We start from the raw sequence: 15,825 nt of genomic DNA on the forward strand, positions 1-15,825 counted from the left end.
TTTATAATCTGTATATTTTCACCAACTAAAATAAGCATGAAATGAGTGCATTCATAATAGTCTCTAATAGCAAAATGTAAGACTGAGTGAGATGAAACGTTATCATTTTTCGTAAATTACATCCTTTACTTATGCCGTCGAAAGGGTCACTTACTACTACATGTACACAAACAAAATGTTCTTTTGTAGCTGATAACTGTATTCTTGACAACATCTATATACGTTTTTCTATAGAGTTAATGTTTCATATTGGCACTAATTATGTCAATTTAATACAAATCTTTATAGTTCTTACTTGTACTTTATTGCCAAACTAAGTAAAGTTACGTCTAAATTTCATTGAATAAAAACAAATTAAATCAATTAACATTACTTTAAAGGGCATTAGCTATCAAATTCATGTTCACCGATTTTACTCAAATTCTCATACTTGATTTATATCATACTACAACGTATATCCAAATTACAAAAAGTCTAAAATGAACAATTAACAATGCATGGACTCGATAATTTGTATCAACATTTCAAGTGTATTTTTGTCTAGACTTCATTTAATTAACCATCGATGATGACCTCCGAAGACTACCGAAGGTCATAAATCCCGATATAAACATAAATATAAATAGACACAAACCACGTGCAATTGGATATTTCTAGGTCTATTTGATTTTATATTGTAGGTTAGAAAATATGTTTATCATCGTTTTCACCTGTATAAGAATGATATTTTGTGGATCGAATCAGTCAACTAAATGGTTCATCCTAGTTTCACTTTCAAGATGACATTCTTTTTCATTTTAATAGCTGAATACATGTGTAACCCATCTACAGCTAAGATTTAAATTGAAGGTCACATGAATACGAATTTAATTAGATCGAATTATTCACTTGCAAGTGAATAATTCATCAGCAATGTTTCGGAGCTTTTTTTGTAAAATTTAACCAAATTGGCTGCTAAAAGCGAATTATTATTTCACTTATTCTCTTTCATTAATGATTGAACAAAGAAATGATATTTTTGTTTTATATTTCGAAGCTAATGCCCCTTTAATCATGTTAATGGTGTTTTACTTTAAGTAAGCAAAATTTATCTTACTGTAGAATTTTCACTCAGGGAACTGACCTTAAATTAATCTCTAATTGACTCTTTCTCAAATTCTTTATTTGTATTTCACACCGGATACTTTATACACAGATTGTCCTCAACAAGAACGATTTTTCGTTCTCTATTGTTAATTTTCTTCTATTAGATTTCGATAGTCTTTTGTCCCGTCTTAACAATGTGTACATTTCTTAAATCGATACGCAACTGTCTGCAGTATATTCTATATTTCAGTGAACACTTTATATGCTATGACAGGTGAATTATAAAGCAAGGGACTACCAAAAATTACTTAAAATTTTTAAATCGTTCATGCATGTAAACATATTGGTCCTAACAATAAACTAATTCTTAAAGCTCATAAATGTTACATGCAGTAAGATGTTCGAATATCGTTTTCATTTGTACTTACCTTTTGCTGTAAATACATCTGTAAATTGAATTATAATTTTAAAAATAGATGATGATACACAGTTATGAACGCCCATGGTTCTACATTCTGTTGGTATTATTTTTTTTATTTTTTACCTGATATAGTTTTTTTGGAGAAGTCTTCACGTTTAAGGTTTCCGTTTCCTCCATTGGTCTTCCATGTCAAATGAAAAAGTGTTCTCCTTATTTGAATAAATGATACACTTACAATTTATCTGTACAATATAACACGCTACATAGAAAACAAAAGACTAGACCAGGAGAACCAATCCCAGACCTGGAGTTAAAATCGGGAGCTCCAGAAGATTATGGATATCCTGCATCTCTAGTGGCACCCGTCGTGTTGATTACCGGAAATACAAATTTAGTGATTTCGCAATCCAGAAAATGAGGACGTCATTGTTGTTACGACAATTGGAAGATATCTGTGGTAATCTGTGACAGAGATATCCCATAACAGTCAACCTCCTCGTGATGACATCCGTAACATTTTTCATAAGAATGACTTCAACTCAATCACTTGGATCGCTTGTTTCAATTGCTTTTTTTATAAAAAGCAACATTATATTAATAATATTATAGTAGGAAATGCACGCTTTATCAACTTGGATTTGTCCTCAACCGACCTGCATTGTCAATTTCTATATGTTACTCCAAATATGAGGCAGACGTTTTGTATCTGTTGCATCCTTTTTTCGAGTTCAATATTGTTAGATTCATTTTACATATTCACCACGATTTAAAGTATTTAATGAGAGGACACCATCTAAATAGCGGAACGAGATGATGATAACCTCTTTTCATTCTTACTAATATAAAGTCTGCTTCGTATGAATTCCAATAGAAATGCTGATTGTGTGTTTAAAATGCGTCCTCTATAACGTAACAAATATGTTTTCGATAAAAAAGCAAAAGTCTTTGTGATGTCAGTCTTAGCGAAAATGATGTTTGAATCAGAGTAATGCTTTACAAATAATGATTTATTCATTCCAAAAACAAAATATTTGTACCTACTTTGCCCATCCTGTTAATGGAACATAGTAAGACTGTATCTTTCAACCAGTCTTTAAATTAAGAATGGGGAAAACTCGTGTAATGGGTACTTAAGTTCAAATTGTTTTCTACAGTTGTATGTGGAATGATACATTAATTGTATGTACTATATAGCTAACTGATATTTTTTAGTATCCACATCTTATTCACACTTCTTATAGAGCAGGTAGATTTACAGTTGATTTAACGGCCGGTTTTGTTTCGTGATAAAATTGATGTAAATAATTTTAGTGATGCAAGAGGTTTCGATGGGCACATGGTGGACCCAGAAGTATAACGTTGGACACTTATGTAATTTATGTTTCCAGTACTGTGAAGGAGAAACTTTTTCTTCATATTTGGTTTGAATTCCAAAAGAACATAGAACAGATTAATGATTGTTTATGACTTCTTCATGTGGAAATAGCGTAGGAGTATTTGTTGAGTTATCGAGTGGATTACCAGAACCTTATTCCGTTATTAGGTTGTTTGTGTCATGTGACTTACACACAACACATATTTGTCATGAAGATATGACATGTGCTTAGCAATATTTAGGTCTTTGTAAATATATATAGTATTAGGTGTCACAGTCCAATTCAGTTTTGTAATTCTAACATGTATCAACGGCCTCACAGACTTGTCTATTGTTCAGCTGAAAACTATTGAGCATGGTACTTCTATTTTTATAAGCAGTCTGCAACTTTAAACTGTAAATAATATTGTTATTGCAATTCAAAATAGTTGCAAAATAAACAAATAGTAGGCGGACGTGATCTGAACATTACAAACTTATTTTCAAAAGAAACATTTAAAAGTAAGCTTTACATAATATGAAATGAAGCATACATAAAAAAAGTAAGTAGTTATACAAAGTATATTACAAGTAATTGCTCACAACTGTTTGACAAGTCCTCACATTAGCGGAAAATATGTAACTTCCTTGTTGTATATTCGGTGATACTTCAGGTACGTGTTATATATTATTTTCATGAATAAAATATGTGTCAGATTATTCCTTCATTCTGTTCAGTAACATACAAAAAATTTACATTTTTTTATATATATTTCAGTTCCTAACAGGTATAAAAATGAGGATGATCTTCTCTTTTCTTATTGTTTGTACCGTTTTTCCTTGATACAAAAAAAGGAGATCTTGTATGATCGACAACGGCCTCCAAATAAAGTAGAAGTGCATATCTTCAATGTCAATGTCTTTTGAATGGATGAAAAACGTTTGTATGTTTTCTTCAGGGCTAGATAATGCTTCTTACCATGTTTCTTTAAAAACAAATGTTTTGATAATTTCATGATCTGACTCAATTCCATCGTTGAAAACTAAGTATTGACAACATAGATGCAACTGGGTGCATTTGTAAATTTCATCGATTTTTAGCGTTTCTATTATTTCGAAATAAGATACATCTCTTTTATTCATTTTTATGTCATTACTGATCACACTAGTACTATGTTTTGTTATATGTGTTATAATAATATTCATGAATATCATTTTTACGTAAAATAATAGTTTTCCACGCGTTTTTGTTTTTGATTTGATTCATACCATTTACAATTCGAAATATATGTATTTATTTTTCCACTGATTAACTTGAAGATGGTATAACATTTAAAACTTTGATATAGACAGTCTATCTGATCCTACGTTGGGTTTTTTAATCAATGACTGGATAATTTTGCAATTGATATGAATGGAAATGATCACGAATAATTACTCCGAATGATTCGAATTTCACGTCTGTATCAATGCGTAGTTTCCTGTACTTTGAACTAGATTATTTTATTCTCCATACTTGATTAGATACTTATTAGGAATATAAAAGGGTAAAATAATAGACCAAGGTAACGTTGGGATTTAAATACATCACAAATGGTTTTAAATCTTTTTTGCGTTTAAACAATTTTATTTCCGTTACTTGGACTAAATTAAGACAACAGCGTAGTTGATCAATGTTCAAAACATTTATAAAATACTTAAGTATCCATGGAATGACTATTAAACAATTCGGAAGGATAAAATTGACTACACACCATGTATGTTTAAATAAATGTTTAAAGAGGTGGAACGTCTAGATATAAAATATAACACAATCCAGGGAACAGATGAATGAGGAATAAACTTCCAGTCATAGATAAATTTACATATCAAGCATTAACCGTCAAAAAGGTCACATATGCGGTACATAACGTGAAATAATGGTTAGCAACTATTTGTATTTTGGAAACACGTGTTCTGATTTTATTTTATCTTGCTTAGCTCAAATAAATAGAAGGGAAATTATATGATTTTCGACGTACAGTTAAACCTGAGCACATACACGGATTATGAATATAATAACACAAACATTATGCTTTAATTGCATATATAACACAATCTTTTCTTCGAGTGAAAACATGCATGAGCTTGTAGTTGTATGCGACAAGCAACGATTGATAAGGTATTCGGTCATTTTCAAATTGTAAAGGAAAATGTTTACGGAGAACTAATTTGAAATTTACATCTTATCATAAATCGGAATGGAACATTTGTTGAAACATGTTAAAGATTCTGATATTTCCAAGTAAAGTAAATACAACCCTTGACAAATTTAAATAGTTTTCCTTTTAATCATGTTAATATTGAAAAGCATGTTTTATATCTTATAGTTTGAATTTGACTATGACATAATTATAGTAAGCGAGAGTACTCTCAGATCGGTGTCATTTGTCTTTTTGTTATTTTTTTTCTGACATATCTATCCTCTTTTAATTAAATTGTACAATATGTTCTATTGCTCAATTGTTTCAACGCTGTTCCAGTAAAGAGGGTGTTGAGCACTTACAAACTCTTGTTTAACACAAACAGTCCCAATCATGGAACCTGTAATAAAGTAATTGTCGTTGGTTACTGTTTTCTGTTTAGAAATAGACTTATTTAGATTTTTTCCTTATTTTCCAATTCCAGTGCCTTTTATAGCTGTATAAACGGTATGGATTATACTCCTATTAATCGAGGATAAGTCTCATTCGGTTTTATCACCATCAATAATTATACATGCTCTCATTTTTTTTTTATCACCTGTTTAAGAAAATATACATCTTGTTAGTTCAGACAGAACATAAATAACTCCTACGTTAGAGAGTATTGTGTTTGAAAGCCACTTGGAGGTTTCAACAACAATAACATCAAATCGCCCCAGAACCCAATACAAATAAACAGGCAGGTGGGCAAAACGTAATCCGTAACAAGGCTTGAAGGGACGACACTTTTGTAAAACCAATATTTCAGATTTTTTGAAAATAATTATCCCCTTACCGACAAAATAAAAAGATATGTAAATAGATTAAATGATGAATAGTCAGAAAGCAAGCACGACCGACACATACCTCATTTAATGTTTTGTTCATTTACACCTGTATTGGTAGTATGCTTATTTTTGTTTATTAATCTTTTTCATTAAAAGATGAATACGGTCGCTTACCATACTTCAACTGCTGATTAACGAGGCAAATACATGTTGTAAAGTATTTATTATCTGTTGGCGTTAATCGGTTAGATCTGAACCTAAACCTGTTGAACAATTCTGATTTATCTTCAATATTTTTTCTTATATTTACAACATTGAAATAGTAGGGGTCAATGCATCATCTGCCAAAGTCTTGTTGAAATTCACCGTTGCATTTTATGTTTGGGGTAAATTGAATATTACCAGTTTTGAGGTACCCTGTAAAACGACCGAAACATTAGTAGGCATGTAATATTGTGTGAGTTTCCACAAGTTATCATAAGAAATACCTATGACTGTTAAAATGCGTAGTAGAAACATATTTTAAAGTAAATCTGAACTGTCGTGGTAATATTAGTAGCCTGAATGTAGAAAAATAGGTTAAAAATTATGGATAAGACGAATAATCTGGCCAGCTCAGATAATACATTTATTTTTGTATCTTTGCCTGAAAACAAAATAATTGTAGGCATGTTTATATGGACAAACAGTAATATTCTGTATGGGACAAGTTGACATATCAACCGTATAATGTTGGTTTCTCTCCCCAAACTTAAAAATAATCCAGTCATCAGTAAGAAAGCGTTATTAAAATTCAATGTTTTGACAGTCTGTCACTATCTAAGTTCAGATTATATCTTCTAGAATATTGCCGTTTGTATTTAAAAATCAAGGACATACAGTTAAGTACAGCCTATTAACTAATTGCTTAGCACTTATACCTTATAACTTCATTATTCAATCCATTTTATTCCAACTAAATGTTTCCCAAACCTTCTAAGATTTTATCTAAATGTTGTCAAGACACTTTATTCGTTCCAAAAACTCCTCAGTACATAGTTTTTCATTTTAAAGGACTTCATTTATGAATGGTAATTGTTTTACCTTTTCAGCTTTGATTATTGAAGCTTTAAAACATGTATATCCTTAATTTAATGCTTTTTGGTGCCTAACTTGTCCAATTTTCCTAGAATTTCCTGCATCATTCTCTCAGGCAAATGTAAACAACATCAATGCTTGATCACTGTTTCAATTACTGCTATGTTATAAAAATGCATAAATGACTTCCAATACACCTGTTAGAGTTGTCTCCAATACCCCAGGTCTATCCCTTTGAATTCGGCCATAAAAATTAATAAATAATACAATGATAAATTCGTAAAATCCATGGGTTCTTTATGATGAATAGACATTTTCATTAACAATAAATACCACAAAAAAAAATCTCACATGTTTTTTTTGTTTTTTTTTTTTTATAAAGGCCCATTATTATAAACACAGAGAAAGTGTCGCACATTTCGAAAAAAAAAATCTAAACTTTATTTTTTCACCGTTTGTTGTATTTTGTTTGAGAGTATCTTAATCTATCTGAATATAAAGGCTGCCTTTTTCGTCTTATTTGTTGTGATTTGTGTGGAAAGCTTGTAGCCATAACTGATCGGAAAGTTGTCTGACAATCTGAAATAAAAAATCGATTTTTCCTTGTGTTACTTTTAGTCAATGAAAACTTGATTATATCAAAATGACCGTTTTAGAATTAAATCTTGCTACTAGTGTCAGAAATTGTATGAGGTGCAATAAATCGAATTTTAAAATGATAGGCGAAATCATTTTGTTACGAATTTTTATACAAAACCAATGATAGTCGGACATACACAGTTCAAAGTTTTTGGATGGATCCGTAAGAAGTATGGTTTTGACAAAAATGAAAAACTTTATTTCTGTCAAATAAAAGATCAAGCTGAAACATCATGTTAAGTAATCTCTGTCAATGATCTCTATAAAAGATTATAGCACATGACCTAAATTGTCCCCCAAACGGAGGACATTGACAATATGAAATTAACGGCAATGTTCAGTAATAACAAATTGTTTTTAAAGAATTCAATACTTTAAGTTCAAAGACATACTATTTTCACACTGTTGTATACTACAATAGTTGCAATGATATTTAAGCAATGAACACTATTTGACTTTTTTGTGATGTAACCAATGAATGTATTTAATTTTGTTGGTGATCTTATGTCTCATTTAAGTGGGATCCTTATTAGAGAAATCAATTTTTTAAAGTCGAATTGACGGTTCAATTTTTTTACTGCTTGTATTTCTTAGATGTTCATTTTGCCATTCCAGTTTCAAAGAATTTCTCCGGATTTAATGTACATGACGATAAGCTTGCTGCTATAAATTGAACTATTAGTTTAAATTTTATGCATTTCTTCCGTTTGGTAATATAATAAAGGTACTTTCATGAGATAGGAAACATACACTAGTAGCAGTATTTAAGTCTGAAACGGTCATTTTGGTCTTATCAAGTCTTAATCGACTGGATTTACTGCTAGGGAAAAACGTCAAGACTTTTTCAGACTTTCAGACGCTGTCACGATATACCGTATTAAGTCCGTTCAGTCATGTCAAGATAAACAAGACAGATTGTTCATGCAACCGATTAAGACTTGATTAGACCATGTTCAGATCAAATCAGACTAAAGGTAAAAATGCTGTTTAGATTTTGTAAGATCGTGTTCAGTCGTGTTAAGATTTTAAATATTCGGATGCAAAACGGGCGACACTTTCTCTGTGTTAATCAGGGGTTGTTCCCCCTTTATGGATAAAATCAGCAAAGAATGGAGGGTATTCTTTTGTGGTCTTTTAATGTTATATTGTATGTCTATTAGTTAAAGAACGTTTGCAAACTTGCAATTATTTTTTCCCGATGTTATTTCAAGTCCACATTTAATTGGTTATATAAGAAAATAATAATTGTTGTAACCGGAAAAGTGTGTAAGTCATAAGATAGTGCAGTCGTGCTTTCTGGCATTAAGTAATTTAGTATTTATTCATTCCGTCTGTAATGATATAATGATTAGTAAATAATATCAAAAATGTTCTTAATTTTTGGGGCCCTTTATAGCTTGCTGTTCGGTGTGAGCTAAGGCTCCATGTTGAAGACCGTACTTTGACCTATAATGGTTAACTTTTATAAATTTTGAAATGGATGGAGAGTTGTCTCATTGGCACTCATACCACATCTTCTTATATCTATTAAACAAATTTTCGTCTGTGTTTTAAAATAATTATTCTTACCCATATAAAACTTGTCATGGAAAATATATTCTGAGTATTTTTTTTACTTTATATTTTTCTAATTTTTGACAGATGACAGATGTTTGGTGAAAATTATTTACATTTCAATATACGGATTATCTGAGCAGTCAACCGAAACGGTTTGTCAAACAATATCTTAATAATTATAAATACCCGTGCAACGCTGTGGCTGTTTTAACCATGGAAGTTAAGTGAAATATATTCCTATGTTTTATCATATATAAGGATACACCGGATAAAATTATTACATTTACAAATTATAAAACATTATTTCAAAATAAATGCAACAAGAATGCAAGATCTAGGTAACAGTTTATATTTAGTATAGGTACCTATAAAACCCGATTTTGATACTCTCTGGCCTTTTTTTTTATCAAGTCGTTTATAGCAAGAACTAATAAAAGAATAAACTATATTATAGTAAAATATTAAATGGAATAAGTTAAGAAACGATTGGTAAAAGAAAATGTACAGAATTATAAATTTAGTTTACGGTATATATTTCTGTTTCGTAGCAGATTTGTTTTATATAGCACCCGTGTTCCTTCTCATTTTTAAAACAAAATGTCAAAGTGGCTTGGTACCTAAACGGCTTCACGGTGCTTCAAAAAATATATCATTTTAATGATTAAAATTTAATAAATCTTCATTTCTCAAGGCTAATGAACAATTTCCCAAACTGTAAAAAGAAAATATGTAATAAAACGTAATTATTTCAAGATGTTTCTCTTATATATTCAATCAATTGTCAACAAATTATTTGTGACTTTTTGTCATAAAAAAATTGTAACTTCCTGTCTTGTGACTATTTGTTCGCTGTCCGTTAAAAATGACCTGCCGCACACAGGGAGAGAAAGCCGCCGAGACTACCAATGCTATTTGTTAGATAGAATAACAAGTACATCAGTCATTCTCAATTTTATATTTATATAATCAAAATATGCATACTTGTGCTTAAAAAAACCTCTTTTAAATGTTTAATTTAAGGAATGCTATGGTTTCAAAACTTAAATCTTTCTCTTTTGCTTTCGATTAATATCATTCGCATTTCATGTAATATTGTTCGCTGAACATTCAACTATCTTATCCAAGCATGTGCACTTCGGAATGCAATCTTTAGAAAAATAATAATGCATGTTTTAAATTACGTACATTGTGCGAGTGTCGTGTTCGACTTATAATCCTTTAATCTTTGAAATAGTTATAAATTACTGTTAATATAATTATTCTGTTGCATCTACGTAACTCTATATGCGTGTGTTTTGACACTTTACTTAGAAAGATGTGAATATATTTTAAAATTTTTTCAACAAAATTTCCTTCTTCAATTTGCTACCCGTCTACAAAAAAAAATATCAAAAATGAATCCAGAGTTTTGCAAGTACACTGGCGGTTGTGAATTAAGGATTAGTTACTTTATGGAAAACTCATTAAACTAGATGGTAATATTATCCTTAGTCTCTCTTTTAATCATTTGATTTTGCAAATTATAGATAAAAAATAAAATGAAAATTTGTTTTCGATTGCTTCAGGCAGAGAGAAACATATTTTTGTTTTATTTTAAATAATTGCAGAAGATTTTTTGTATGGATATAAAACTGTTCCTAATCTTTTCCAATTTGCAAATATAACTTGGTGTTGTTGTTGTTTTGTTTTTTGTTTTTTGCACATTGTAGATAAAAAATGTATGGTCTGTCAAATCTTGAAAATATGACAATTCTGTGCTACATAAAATTCTTGCAAAATTCAGAAACTTGCAGTACAGTTATATTTTATATTTCTCCGTTTAAAAAGAAAGTGTTAAAATAAGAAGGTGAAAACGGGAAATAGGGGAGGATTGTTACACGACACGTTCTTCGCAATTTAATGTTGAACGAATATAAACTATCTTACTTTTTTTTTATAATATCGAATACACAATCAAATCTCTAACTTATCAATTTTTGCAGTAAAATTTTTATTGACAAGTTTCTGGAGGCATTTGATTGGACATCAGATCAATGTAGGCGTGGGAATGTATCACTTTTATCCAATCAGCTGTGTTATAAAACAAACCTGTGTGTAATGATGCCTGAACATTGTCGTCATAGTTTTTTTATAATGAGTTCTACATTGAAAGGATGTTGTTGATACTGTGGTCTTGTCATTTAAAATAGACAATACCTATATATATCTTCCACTGACTGAGTATATTCATGGCTTGAGGGAAAGAAAGCAATTAATTAACTTGATAACCCTTTCAGTTATGATTTGTCATAAACTGATTTAAAAGTAATCAAACGGAATTCAAACTGTTGAAGATGTGGGTTACACTTCAATATGACAGCAATCGAACGACAAAAACAACATAAGAACATCAAGAGGGCAACATATATAGTCTTCAACAAGAAACAGGTGTTTACACAATATGTCAAGTTCTAAATTGTCATGAGTTTCTATAAAAATTGTGAATACATATAACCAAAATAACCAAAACAATTAAAGATCTGCCATTAAAACTCATTTCTCCAAAATTTAGGAAAAGCCTCAATATAAAAATAAAAAAGGTAGCAATATTTTACTACTTCAAATCATTGAACTTCCTTTTCTTTAACCTACAAGAGAATTAGCCAGGGATTATATCGTCCGCATATTTCCAAAACGGTCATGTAGATTGATGGCGTCATGTGTTAAAACAGATGTAGGGTCACCCGAACCATACAGATTAAATGACATACGCCGATTTGCTTGCTTTATAACTATATAATATTAAACGATGTCCTGCGGACAGAATATTGAGAATCGACACTTAAGGTGAAAATGCGTACTTTAAATTATGATTTTTTTAAACAAAAACAGAAGGTCCTAGAACAACAATTCATTTAGAAGGTTGGCATAGTAAACTGAGGAAGTTAGTCAACGCACTTCACCCAAACATCTTCAGCATGATCAAGTTGTTGAGGCAAGAAGAAGCCTTATATGCTCTCACACTTATCAAATACAGAGCCGGTGGGAAACTTATTCCAAGAAAGAGAAAATAGAGGGAAATAGATGACATACTTTATGACGTCTTTACTCCAAATCCATTGGATGTTGGATGTGTAATGATTGATATTTTAGTCTAAGATGCATGTTTTTTTTTATTAGTTGTTATTGGCTTTGAACTAGCTGTCAGTAACTGCGAGTACTCTCAGATCTGTACTTAGTGTCATTTTGTTGTGGGGATGTATAAGTACCCATCAACGTCCACTCTGTGTTTTTGTAAGATATATTTCTATTTGTATCCATCTGGTGAGTTAAGCCTTTTTCAACTCATTTTGATAGTTTGTTCTTATGTTGTACTGTTACACCACTATCCTAGGTTAGGGGAGGGTTGGCGCCTTCAAACGAGTTTAACTCCGCCACATTCTGTATGTGCCTGTCCCAAGTCAGGAGCCTGTAATTCAGTGGTTGTCGTTTATTGCTGTGTAACATATTTGTTTTTTGTTCATTATTTTGTAGATAAATTAGGCCGTTAGTTTTCTCGTTTCGATTGTTTTACATTTGTCATTTCGGCCTTTTATAGCTGACTATGCGGTGTGGGCTTTGCTCATTGTTGAAGGCCGAACGTCGACCTATAGTTGTTAATTTCTGTGTCATTTGGTCTCTTGTGGAGAGTTTGTCTCATTCGCAATCATACCACATCTTCTTATTTTTATATTCAAACACTAAAAACAAGGTTATAGAATGATGAACTTACGCCAGTCCAGTATGGAGATACTGCTTCTCATCTCCTGCACATTGATTAAGACTTTGTACAATTTAGTGCAATGTATTACTGTGTTAGTGCTCTGTTTTAAAGTCAATTTAGTGTACTTTTCGGTGCTTTGTTTCAATGAATATGTAGTGTAACTCAAAATTTAGTGCCCTGTTTTAAAGAATAATTACTACAATTTTAATATATTTATATTGTGCTTTTGAATATTATTTACACAAAATGTGCCATGAAATTATTAAATAAAATATTGTAATAGAAACTATTCTTTTTCTTTATTTTTCACTAGATTTACCTGGATTTACCTTGGTTCATAAGTGTTGTTACAACATAATCCTACATAATCCCATTGTTTAACTCAAAGTTCTGGGAACTCCAACATAAAAATTTACTATTTTACCTATAAAATTCAAAATGTAGGAATAGCCAGAATAAACCGTGCTAAATATGTATAATCAATAAAGGCAACAGTAGTATACCGCTGTTCGAAACTCATAAACCGATAGAGATAAAAACAAATCCGGGTTACAAACTAAAACTGAGGGAAACGCATCAAATATAAGAGGAGAACAACGACACAACAGAAACACAACATTAAAATGTAACACACACAGAAACGAACTATAATATAACAATGGCAATTTTCCTGACTTGGTACAGGACATTTTAAGAAAAAAATGGTGGGTTGAACCTGGTTTTGTGGCATGCCAAACCTCCCGCTTTTATGGCAACGTCAAACACAACACCAAAACGACAACATCACATGACAGGACCACAATACAAATAAATGGGAGAACATATAGGACAAAGAAACACACGAATAATAGCTAGCAGAAGGTACTAGGCTTAAAATTCAATACGCCAGACGTGCTTCTCGTCCACACAAGACCAACCAGTGACGCTCAGATAAAAAAGTTTAAAAGCCAAAACAAGTACAAAGCTGAAGAGCACCGAGGACCAAAACTTCCAAAATGTTGCGCCTAACACGGACAGGATTTTCTGCCTGGGACAAGAAAATCCTTATTATTTAGAATAATTTATAATTTTGCAAACAGTAAATTTTATAAAATGACTATATAATAGAAATACATGATAAAACCAAAGTGCGGATACATTACATAAAACAACTTAATCCAACATATAAAAATACACAGCCGAGTTAGCTAAAGCCTCAACGCACAAAGTGACGTCACATTTGAAATTCTAAAAAAACACACAAAGTGACGTCACATATGAATTTGTAAAAATATTTCCCAAAAATAAGATAGGACCAGGATTGACCCAAGACCAGATCTGCAATACTGCCATTACATTTATTAATAACGATGAAAATTACAATACTTATTAATATCAAATTGTGGTAGTAATTAGATAACTAATTGTATCATCCAGCTATGTCGGTGTTTCCTCCGAATCAAACCGTAAACCAAATATATCGTATAAATTTCGTTGAACCAAACTAAAATCTAATAAATGAAGGGGGTGATTAATTATCTATACCATAACACACGAATATAACAGAAAATACGTTAAGACATTTGACAAAATCCGACGAGAACAACAAATATAACATCAAAATTAGATACATGAATTTGGGATAGAAAGGTACCGTGACACGTCTTATAGCAATGTGGTTTCACACTCAGCAAAACAGTCACAATCGGGAATAAGTCACGTTCGGTAATTAAAAGATCAGACGACGTAATGACAAACCACAATCTAACACGTGGTAAAAATGTCCTTAGTTAGTTTTGACAAAGACACATCGTATGGATCAACCAATTGGTGATGGTGTCCGTAAAATTTACGGAGTGTCATCTTTAATCTGTCCTCCTCATAACTTTGTTGGAGCAGTTTCTGCGTAAGGAGCACACTCCTGTATATGAAGTCTGTATAGTGTGAACAAGCACGAGAATAACGTAACAATTGAGATATGTAAACACCATACGAAGGGGCAGAGGGTATGTTACTGCTGAGAAATGGGAAATTGATAATTGGGAAGTTGAAATCGTCCCGTTTATCATAGATTTTCGTGTGAAGTCGTCCATCTGTGTCAATATAGAGGAAAAGATCAAGGTCTGAAGCAGTCCTACTAGTATCAGTAGTATCCTTTATTTCAAGTTCACTGGGATATATGAGATGTAAGTATTGGCTGAAATATGGGTTATTCAATGATATAACATCATCAATATATCGGAAAGTAAAATTAAAGAATTTCGCAAGGTGCTTTTTTTTTTTTGTCTTTTAAAAGGTTCTGAATGAATTCAAATGTTTTGTTCTTATTTACAAAGATTAAAAGGTCAAATCATTTTGCTTTTGTTTTATTTCTCTTCCGATAAAGTTATTTGCGTGAATGGCTTTGATGTGCATCAACTATTTAGTTAGAATGTTGTCAGCTTTTAAAATGTTTATGTATTAAAGAATTATCAAGACAAAAGGAATTAAAATGTCGACAATAAAAAAAAAAGATATTCTATGCCAAAAATAGATATAAGAAGTTGTGGTATGAGTATTAATGAGTCAGCAAGACTATCCGAATTATAAATCATAGCCTCCGTACTTGTATGATAATTTGATCCGAAATTTAGCTTGTCAGATTAAAAACAAACAACGCTTTGGTTTACATGTGTAGGACTACTGTTGAAAAGTAGCATTGGTACCCTGCTGTGACTAGATTGTATTTGCGATACACATGCGTTAATATAACATAATGGGGTTGAGTAAGTGCCCCCATCTTCGCTAGCCTGTGAAGTGGAGGGGACTGGATTGTAACTCTTGCTTAAATAAATAAATAGATAAATAAATAAATCTCAATTTATTTCAACAAATTGCTGTTGAAGGCATTTAGAAAAACTTCCGAACTGTGCATATGTTTGCAAAATTTTGTATCACGGGCTAAGTGCAGTTTTAGAAGC

The 15,825-nt window shown here is 31.3% G+C and overlaps 2 protein-coding genes across 3 annotated transcripts in view; both read left to right on the top strand.

Moving 5' to 3' along the window:
• LOC127734325 (transient receptor potential cation channel subfamily M member-like 2) overlaps positions 1 to 15,825 on the top strand; it is a 571,123-nt gene that overhangs the window by 399,756 nt on the left and 155,542 nt on the right. The window lies entirely within an intron of this gene.
• Positions 1 to 15,825, top strand: part of LOC127734332 (uncharacterized) — an 86,497-nt gene that overhangs the window by 84 nt on the left and 70,588 nt on the right. The gene's annotated exons all lie outside the window — the stretch shown is intronic.

The sequence above is a fragment of the Mytilus californianus genome, unplaced genomic scaffold (assembly GCF_021869535.1).
Source record: "Mytilus californianus isolate M0D057914Y unplaced genomic scaffold, xbMytCali1.0.p SCAF_3, whole genome shotgun sequence".
NCBI lineage: Eukaryota > Metazoa > Mollusca > Bivalvia > Mytilida > Mytilidae > Mytilus > Mytilus californianus.